We start from the raw sequence: 10,971 nt of genomic DNA on the forward strand, positions 1-10,971 counted from the left end.
AAAATGGTGCTGTGGAAATAGACAAATCTGGGAGCAGAGTTTTTAAGGAGAAGATTAGAGAATCAAATAATCTAATAATTGAAAAGAACCTTGGTGGCCATTTAGTCTAAGTAGGAAGGAATCCCCACAACAATGTATCCAAGAAGTAATCAAGCAAATTGCTCAAAGACCTCGAAAGAGGGGGAAAACCAACCACCACTGAGGGCAGCCCACTTCACTTTGGGACATTTCTGTTTACTAAAAAGTTCTTCCTTACATTAAGCCTAAATCTGTTTTTGTTGTTGTTGTTGTTGTTGTTGTTGTTGTTGTTATATTTTTTACAGCTTCCATGCTTTGCTCCTAATTCTTCCTTCTAGGAGAAAAACCCTAAATAAAGCTCCACTTGACAGCCTTTCTAGGATGAATACAGCTATCATTATCCCCCTAAGGATTCTCTACTTCAATTCTTTCAACCCATCCTCATATGACATGGACCCAAAGCCCTTCACTATTTTGGTTGCTTTCTCTTGGGCATTCTCTAGTCCTTGATCTAGAAAGGGGTCTATGGATTTGTTTTTTTTAAAGAAATGTTTTGGTAAATATTTGAATATGATAGATTTCCTTTGTAAAACAAAGCTATGTTTTTTATTTTATGCATTTAAAAATACTATTCTGATGATTATATCATAGACTTCACGAGGTGGTCAAAGGGAGACAAATGAGACAAATAAGGTTAAGAATTCCTACTCTATGAAAGTTCATCAATGACTTTCTTAACATGGTACCCAGAACTCAATCAATCATGAGCAATTTATTCCTCGACTGCTAGGTTTCAGGCACAATACTCCAAATGTGCTAAACACAATGACACTACTTTTCCTTATTCCTGGAAACCTAATTCAGTCCCAGATGGCACATGGCATTTTTTAGCTGTCATGTCAACACTGCTGACTCAAATTGAACTTGAATTCCACTAAATTCTTTTCACAAAAAAACTGTTTTCTAACCATGCTTCTGCCATTTCATACTTGTGAATTAGATTTTTAAAAATCCAAGTATAAGACTTTGTTTTTCTTTATTGAATTCCATCTTAGTAGATTCAGCCCGATCTACCAACCTATTAAAGTCTTTTTGAATCCTTACTCTATTACCCAATATGTTAGCTATGCTTCCCAATTTTGTATCATGTAGAAATTGGATGAACATACTAGTTATGCTTTAATCTAAGGCGTCGATTAAAACGTTAAATAACACACGGCCAAATACATATTTCTGGCACTCCATCCTTTCATGGTGACATTGAAGCATCAATGACTAGTTTTTAAGTTTACCCATCTAACCAATTCTGAATCCCATATAATTGCATCATTTCCTAAGCCTTATTTCTCCATTTTCTTTACATGAATAATATCAGATACTTAGCTAATATGCATTATATATATGTCTAAAAGTTTAGTAGTTTTATAAAAAAAAAGCAAGTTAATATAACATGAGCTATTCTTTATGAAACTGGGTAATTTTCATTTTCCATTATGAGCATTCATTAATTTTATAGTGACAAAGAACTGAATACTAAGTTGAGGGATGACTAAACAAATATACCTTTAAAAATGCCAAACTCATATTCAGAGAAATCTAAGAATTGTATGAACAAAATGAAGAAGGAAGAATAAGAACAATTTATACAATGATAATAAAATTGTAAAAAACAATTTTGAAAGCCTTAAGAATCCTATCAATGCAATGACCAATTATGATTCCAGAGGACTGATGATAATCTATGCTACCCACTCCCAATAGAAAGATTCAATATGTAAAATAAGCTATAATTTGCTTTTGAACATGAACAAGTTAGGAATTTCTATTGCTTGTCTATACATAATTGTTACAAGAGGTTTTTTTCCCCTTCTTTTAAATCAGGAGGTAGAAAACAAATGGTTGTCAACTGAAAAGTAAAATAAAATAGGAAAATAGATGTTTATCAATTTCTTCTTTAATTATCTATTTTAGGATTTTTTCAGGAATCAAAACCAAACTCACTGAAATATACTTTACAAACTCTGTGATCATATAGCTTCTACTTGAAGGCTTGTGAAGACACATGTCAGGGTGCCCCTAAATCTTCTCTTCTACAAGCTAAACACCCTTGGCTCCTTCAACTACTTCTTGTTTGGATAATGTGGCTTCAGACCTTCACCATTCTGATTGTCCTCAGTTTGTTTGTGTCTTTCACAGAATGTGTTACCCAGAGCTGAACATAATCTGACCAGGAAATAGAGGTATTTCAATTTTGGACATTTTAAGTTTGTGGTACTACATCTAGTTGGAACTATCCAACAGGTAGGTATAAATACCAGACTAGGACTTTGGGCAAAGATTATAAGTGGAAATCTGGATTTGAGAATCATCTACATAGAAGAAATAAAGACTCCAAATATGGTACTCTGCCCAATCACAGAGATATAACATTTTTGTATAAAAATTAAATGAATGGTACAAACAATAAGCTCCATAAGGAGTTGGAGAACCCAATATTACCTTGAGCCTAAAATTGGAGAAAATTTCTTGGAAGAGTGGAGAGGAAACATAGAGTGGGCTGTGAAGGATGGCTAAGTTTTGAATAAAGGATACAGCATAGGCAAAGGATGTAGGAATGGGTGATTGTCCTATGGATAAAAAAAAGGGTGAATTCATAGCAGGATGGAAAAGATGAGTTCAGTTTGGGACAGTATCACTCCTGTTGACCATTTCTAATCTTAATATATAATTAAATATTACATATAATGTATCTATATATTACACAGAATTTTTTTCATGTTGTCGTCCCACATTAGACTTTTTCCTTGAAGACAGTGGCTGTCTTCTGCCTCTGTACCCTTGGGATTAGCATAGTGCCTGGCATGTCATACATATTTATATGTGCCAGGCACAGTGCTAAGCTCTTTATAATTATTATCCTCATATTAACCTTAGGAAGTAGGTAGTATTAGCATTCCAATTTTACATAAAGGAAAACTGTAAAGCAAACAGCATAAATGTCAAAGCTAGTAAGTGCCCAAGCCAGATTTGAATTCAGATCTCCCAACTCCAGGCCAGATGTTCTATTTCTAGCATGCACTTAATAAATGCTTGACTAACTGACTGTACTATGATCTCCAAATGTTCTTCAGCAAGTGCATTTTGTTTTGCCTGGCTATTTGCTTCTTTCCCCTCTTGATTTCTTCTGTTTTAAAACAATTTTATTTTAGATTTAAACAAGAAAAAGAGCATTTCCACACATACAACAGAACACCAAAAAAGGATTCTATAAAACCATGAATCTCCATTTCACATTGCTTTCTATAGTTGAAAAAAGCGTATATAATAAATTCTGCATGTTACTTTTAAACTTTCCTGCTTATCTCCGCTTCCTCTGATTTTGTTTCGTTTTCTTCTTGGCATTAAAATGTTTCAATGGACCTCTTTTTTTTGACATCCCCCTCCCCCACTCCACCTCACTCTATCTTTCAAAATGAGAGTAAAGGGAAAATTATTATAAACAAGTATATATGTCAAGCAAGATGAATTCATGCAGCAGTCATGTACAAAAGTGTCCATACCTTGCGTCCATAACTTCCCCATTGGAAGGGGAGGTGAGTAGCATGCTTCATCATGGCATTAATCACAGTTCTTAAGTTTTTCAAAATTTCATTTTGAATTGTATTCCTGTTTGTGCTCATTTCATTCTGTGTCAACTCACACAATATGGAATTCTCTGAGATTACTCTTTTCATCATTTTTAGAGCTAGAGTTTAATTTGGAGCAACACCAAATAATCAGCAGTAAATCATATTGAAATAAGCAAGGTGTTATCATAGTATAAATATCCTTTTTTTCAATCTCTCCCTTCAAACAGCCCCTCCACAGCCCCATTGAGCAAGTTAAAGGAAAAAAAGCCTAACAAACTAGGCCCACAATATATAGTTGTACAGTTTAATAGTAGCTTTTTTGAAAAATGTGACTCTTCATTTTAGTTCATCACTTTTCAAGAAGTCAGGGGCATGTTTTATCTAAATTCTTTAGATTTATGATTTATCATACATTTATCAAAATTCTAAAGTCTTTCAAAGTGTTTTTAATACAATATCATCATTGTATAAATTGTCTTTCTAGTTTTTCTTACCTCAATCTGCAACAATTCATAAAGGTCTTTTCAGCTTCTTTGAAAACTGTTTCATAATTTCTTATGATACATTTTTTAAAATCAATGTTTCCCAATTGAGGGATATCCTCTTAATTTTCACTTTTTTGTTGCCATGAAAGGAATTGCTATAAATATTTTTGCATGCAGAAATCTTTTTCTTTGATTTCTTTAAGGGATATAGATCTACTAGTGATATAACTTTGTCAAAAGATTATCCCCATGAAGAAACTGAAAACTATTCAAACCAGTTCTACTTGTTCAGTAATGAAGAGAGCCATCTATACCCAGAGAGAAAACTGTGGGAACAGAGTGTGGAACACAACATAGCATTCTTGCTCTCTCTCTTGTTATTTGCTTGCATTTTGTTTTCTTTCTCAGTTTTTCTTTTGCTTCCTTCTTGATCTGATTTTTCTTGTGCAGCAAGATAACTGTATAAACTTGTATACATATTTTGGATTTAACATGTATTTGAACATATTTAACATGTTCACTATTTACTATTCACAATACACTATTTAACATGTATTGGACAATTTGCCAGCTAGGGGAGGGGTGAGAGGAAGGGAGAAAATTTGGAACAAAAGGTTTTTCAAGGGTCAATGTTGAAAAAATTACCCAAGCATATGCTTTGTAATAAATACATACATAAATAAATTATTTTAAAAATAAATAAAAGAACAACTTCCTAATAATTAAAATTGTCCAAAGTGGAATGGGCTATATTGAGAGTTCTTGTAGGTCTTCAAGCAGAGCTGAATGGCTACTTAACATGTAGATTGTAATGGCCACTGAGGTTTGTTTCTACTCTTATTCTGTGATTTTGTAAAAAGACTTGATAAATTCTCTTTTTAAAAAAATATATTATTTTAAATTTATGGAATATAGAACAAGCATTCCATTATTTAGTATAATTTTTGAAAACATTGCATGTGAAGCTGCAAATCTATTATGTACAACTTATTATACCTTTCAAATATATAATGGAGTAAATTTATTTGTAAATTTACTTTTTTCTTATTATATAACTTGCCGAATGCTTTCAAAGAAAGAAGAAATAGCTTTTTTCATGGGCAACAGATTGAAAAAAGAAACTGGAAAATGAGTGGATGCCCATCAATTAGAGAATGGCTGAATAAGTTATGGTATATGAATGTTATGGAATATTATTGTTCTATGAGAAACAATCAGCATGATGACTTCAGAGAGGCCTAGAGAGACTTACATGAGCTGATGCTGAGTGAAATAAGCAGAACCAGGATTTCATTGTACACAGCAATGGCAAGATTATATGATGATCAATTCTGATGGACATGGCTCTTCTCAACATTGAGATGATTCAGATCTGTTCCAATGATCTTGTGATGAAGAAAACCATCTACACCCAGAGAGAGGACTGTAGGAACTGAGTGTGGTTCACAATATAGCATTTTCACTCTTTTTGTTGTTGTTTGCTTGCATTTTATTTTCTTTCTCATTTTTTTCTTTTTGATTTGATTTTTCTTGTGCAGCAAGATAATTGTATAAGTATGTATGCATATATTGGATTTAACATATATCTTTATCATGTTTAACATATATTGGATTACTTGCCATCCAAGGGAGAGGGTGGGGGGAAAAGGGGAAAATTGGAACACAAGGTTTTCTTAGAGTTAATGTTGAAAAATTATCAATGCACATGTTTTGAAAATAAAAAGCTTTAATAAAAACAATTGCACATTTTCTAAATTATTTTGCACACGTGGAAGAAATAAATCAATAGCTACCAAAAAAGGTTATGCCCATTCTAGTAACTTTTTGATCATACACCAAAGTTGCTTTTAAGTATGCTTATTTTCCCACAGATCCTTCAACATTTGTCATTATTTTTATTTTCCTTACCACTCTTATAGGCACAAGATAGAATCTAAAAATTGCTTTAATTTGCATTTCTCTAATTATTAGCAATTTAGAGTATTTTTTCATATAATTGTTGATATCTTGAATTTCTGCCTTTGAAAACAACCTGTTCATATCCTTTGACCATTTATCTTTTTTTTATGTTTTATAATTCTGCAATTTTCTTTTTTTTTTTTTTAATTTTTATTTAAGAATTACTTTATATTGACAGAATCCATGCCAGGGTAATTTTTTTACAACATTATCCCTTGCACTCGTTTCTGTTCCCTTTGACCATTTATCAACTAGCACATCTTTTGTCATTTCTTACTGTGTAATGATAATCCATTATAGTCATAGACCACATTTTGTTCAGTCATTCTTCAATTGTCTGAGGCAAAATAAGGCATTCCCTTTAGGTTCTATTTCTTTTCTTTACCCTCCTCCTCTTATTTTCAAAACTCTCAGGTTCAAGTTTGTTTAGCTTTTATCTATTTCTTCCTTAGTATTATTCTCTTTTAACTGGACCTTCACTGCTGCAAAGCAACCTTTTTTGCCACCTCCTAAATTACCTCATCATCCCATTCTCTGAAGTGATTCTTTCAAACCTTTTCATCTCCCCTGAAGCTTCTCCTGGCTCCTCCATACCCCTATTGCCTTAGTTGAGAACCTTGCCTTATGTTTTATTGAAAGTATTGAGATCATTTGAGGAAAGCTTCCTCTTCTCCCATTTCCCCTTCTAATCTCTAATCTCTCCTTGTCTTCTGACTGCTTTCTTACTGCTCACAAACACGTCCATGTCTTCCTCATGCTCAAAAGACCCTCACTTGACTGATCCATCCATCCACTCATTCCTTACTAGCTATTGTCTCATATTTCTTCTTCCTTTTGGAGCTAAACTCCTTGAGAAGGCCATCTATAAGAGATAGCTTCAAGTTCTTTCTTCACACTCTGCTTATCCCCCTACAATCAGGCTTCCTTCAAAGTTACTAAGGACCTCTTAATTAATTAATGTCAAGCCTAATGACCTTTTTCAAGTCTTTATCCTTCTTCACCTCCTTGCAGCCTTCAACATTATTGATCACCCTCTTTTTCTTTCTTTTTTCTTTTTTTAATTGTTATTTTCCCTACTTACATGTAAAAAACATTTTTTGGTTATACACTACATTTTTAGAAACTATATTTCCTTATGAATTATTTTGGGAGAAAAAAATTAGAATAAAATACTATGTGGGGGGAAAAAACAGAAGAAAAAAAAGTAAACATAGCATATGTTAATTTACATTCAGTCTCCATAGTTCTCTCTCTGGATGCAGATGGCATTTTCCATCCAAAGTTTATTGGGATTGCCTTGGATCACTGAATCACTGAGAAGAACCAAGTCTGTCATAGTTGATCATCACACAAACTTGATGTTGATATGTACAATGTTGTCTTGGTTCTGTTTGTTTCACTCAGCATTAGTTCATTTAAATCACTCCTTTTGTCTTGATGCCTTTTTTTTCTCAAAATTTTTGTGACATTATTCTTTCCTAATTCTCCTACCTGACTGCTCCTTCTCAGACTCTTTTGCTAAATCTTCAACCAGCCCATACCCTCCAATCTTGAGTATCTGACAAGACTGTTTGACTCGCTTCCCTTCTCCCTTTATGCTCTGTCATTTGGATTTCTTATTGTCTCTTATGGATTCAATTAGCAATTCCATGCTGATTATTCGAAGATCTATATCTAGACCTAAGCTCTCTGCTGACCTACAGTTTTGCATCTCCAACAGCCTATTGGATAAATTGGACAAATTGGACATCCCAAAGGCAATCTAAACTCAGCAAATCCAAAACAAAATCAACCATTTCCTTCTCCTCCAAACTTCCCCTCTTTTTATCTTTCCAATTACCTTTGAGGGGTACCATTATCCTCACTAACACCCAGGTTCACAACCTTTGATTCCTCATTTTTTTTTACCCACCATATTCAATCTATTGTCAAGTCCTGTTGATATTACCTTTGCAACATTCCTCATATATACCCCTTTCTTTATTCTGGCATCCTGGCTCTTTGGTTGGGATAACCTATCTTGCTTGGGTTTGTCCAGGGTTTTTGTGCTGACTTCCATATCCTGAAGTTTAACCCCTTTACCCTTCCTCCCTATATTTGTGGTTTGGGGATTAGATCTTCAAGACCCTCTCTGACATCCCAGAATGTTGGAGATCTCTTAGCTGAGCCTAGGATATCTTAGTCTGAACACTGAAGTATCTCATTAGTAACTGGAGGCCCATGGCTTCTCCTTAGGGCTTCCAAAGCTTCATTCTTGGACTTTCTGACTATGCTGAGGCTTTTTCCAGGCATCCCCTCCATTCTTACTGTGGTCAGACCCAAGTCATAAAGGCCATGTGTTGGTCTCTGGTCACAATGGCGCTCATTTTGTTTTTTAAGGCAACAACTTTTTTTAAAGGCAACCCTTTCCTGTTGTCTTTAGACTTCTGGCTAACTATTCAAGTCTGGAGTGGGTGATTTTACTTAGTATCACTTTTCAATGACTAATGAAAATTTCAGGGTGGTACAATGCATAGTGTGTTGGGCCTGAAGTCAAGAAGATTTGAATTCAGATATAGCCTCAGATACTTTCTGTGTGAACCTGAGCAAGACATTTAAGCTCTGTTTGCCTCAATTTCTTCATCTGTAAAATGAAAATAATAATAGCCTTTCATAGTTATTGTGAGGACCAAATGATCTAACAATTTTATAGCACAGTGCCTGGCACATAGTAAGCACTATGTGAAAGTAAACTAATTATCATTATTGCCTTTTCTGAATGTTAGTTTGCCTTCATTCACATCTGGAATGCATGCAGGCCCCACATGAAGGGGAGGGAAGAAGAAGAGATTGAAGACACTATCAATCGGGTGGGAAATAAACTTTTATAGGAAGGTAGACTTTTAGTCTTATGTTTACATTTTTTCTTTCAGCCATACTGCTCATGTTACATAGGGTAACACTACCTTCAAATACATTTGTTCAGAAATGTAGCAGTTACAGTAAATTAACCTTGGAATAAATGTGTTTATATAATTCCAGGTACTACAAAGAATATGGGTTGTCTGCAAGTGAAACCAAATCATTAAAGAGATTTTCTACATTAAAACTTGGGGGGAAAAAATGAAATACACAAGAAAAGAACTTTTGAGCATATTTCTTTAATGATAAATCTCATTGTTTGCTTCATAGACTGTAACCTTTCTGCAAAACAACTTGTCCTGGATTCAGCCCCACAAAGCCCCAGTTGCCCTTCAATAGTCCTCTTATCTCCCTACTCATTTTAGCTAACGTAATAAGTAACTAGCATTTATATAGACCTTCAAAGTTTACAAAGCATTTTACAAATATTATTGTACTTGATCCTCACAACAACCCTGGGAAATAGGTACTTTTGTGACTCCCATTTTATAGGTGAGGAAACTAAGACAGACAGAGGTTAAGTATCTTGCTCAGCATAACACTAGTAAGTGTCAATAGATGGATTTGAACTTGTCTTCCTGATTCTAAGTCCTGGAGTCTGTTTACTTTGTTACCTACACAAAAGTGGAGAGGTGGAAGGCCCTCTAGTCTAATGTCTGCCAGACAAAAATCCTTTTTGCAATTACTGCTATTTAATTGCCTTGAGAGAGCCTGAATTTTACTGTCCAAATTACTCCCTGAGGCAAGTAGGTAGGAGCACTGATAGAATTCTTTCTCTCTCTCCTTCCCTCTCCTTCTCTCTCTCTTTCCTTCCCTTCCTTTTCCCTTCTTCTCCCTCCCTCCCTCCTTCTCTCTCTCTCTCTTAAATAGTATATTTTCCCAAATACATGCAAAGAGAGTTCTCAACATTCACCTTTGTGTTTCTTCTTCTATTTCAAATTTTTCTCCCTCGACTACTCCCTGTTTCCTCCCCAAAACAGTAAGCAATCTGATACAGGTTAAACACATGCAGTAGAATTATCTCTATAAGTGGATCTTTTTTTTTTTTTTCCCCTTAAGTAGGCCTTTTGTTCCTTGTAATATCTTGCATTGATGAAAATCATTATAACTCCATGGTTACTGTATCCAATTAGAAAACCAGGTTTAATGTTGTCAACTCCTGAAGTTATATTTCCCCAGACCTACTCCTATAATAAATTCCTGGCTAAACTTCTTTAAGAATTTAGCCTGCCAATCAATGATGTAATCTTCTTGCTAAACACCTCTCTCTCTCTCTCTCTCTCTCTCTCTCTCTCTCTCTCTCTCTCTCTCTCTCTCTCTCTCTTTAAAGTAATTTAGCCTCATGGATTCTGGGTTTTTTAGGAACTTGCTATCCTTCAATGGCATCTTTCTGGTTAATTATGAGTTCTGCTAGGGAACTTAGCTCTTGTTTTTCCCCTTGTTAATTGCTAAAAAACCCATATAGATTTAGGCCACTATTATCAACATAATAAAATCTTTGCCTCTTGATTTGGAGATGGTAAACAACCTATGACACTGGCTCATAACCTCAATATACTTTTGAGGCCCAACATTCCTCATGCCCCATTATTTAGTAGCCAAACCCCATAGTTTTGATGGTCCTCTACAGGAAGAGTTTGGCTGAATCTCTGAGCTCCAGCAGATTTGTTGGAACCAGCTAAAAAGGAATTATTATATTCGCAGTGGGAGCATTTACAATTCAGAAATAGCCAATGCCATAAATTAGGGCTTGATTTTTTGTTTTGTTGATTGTCCTTAGAGAAAATGTTAATCATGCAGTTTAAACTAAAAAAATGTCTCCTGACTTTTTGGAAGGTGAGTTGATAAACAACACTACCCCTGTTTTAGTACTCTAATTAATTGTCAGCAGTTAAAAAATGTTCTGTCCATGAAGTTTAGAGTGTCCTTTCTGTCACTTCTATCCATTATTTCCATTTCTATTCTTTGGGATTAAACAG

This window comes from Antechinus flavipes, chromosome 2 (assembly GCF_016432865.1).
Source record: "Antechinus flavipes isolate AdamAnt ecotype Samford, QLD, Australia chromosome 2, AdamAnt_v2, whole genome shotgun sequence".
In the NCBI taxonomy this organism is placed as follows: domain Eukaryota; kingdom Metazoa; phylum Chordata; class Mammalia; order Dasyuromorphia; family Dasyuridae; genus Antechinus; species Antechinus flavipes.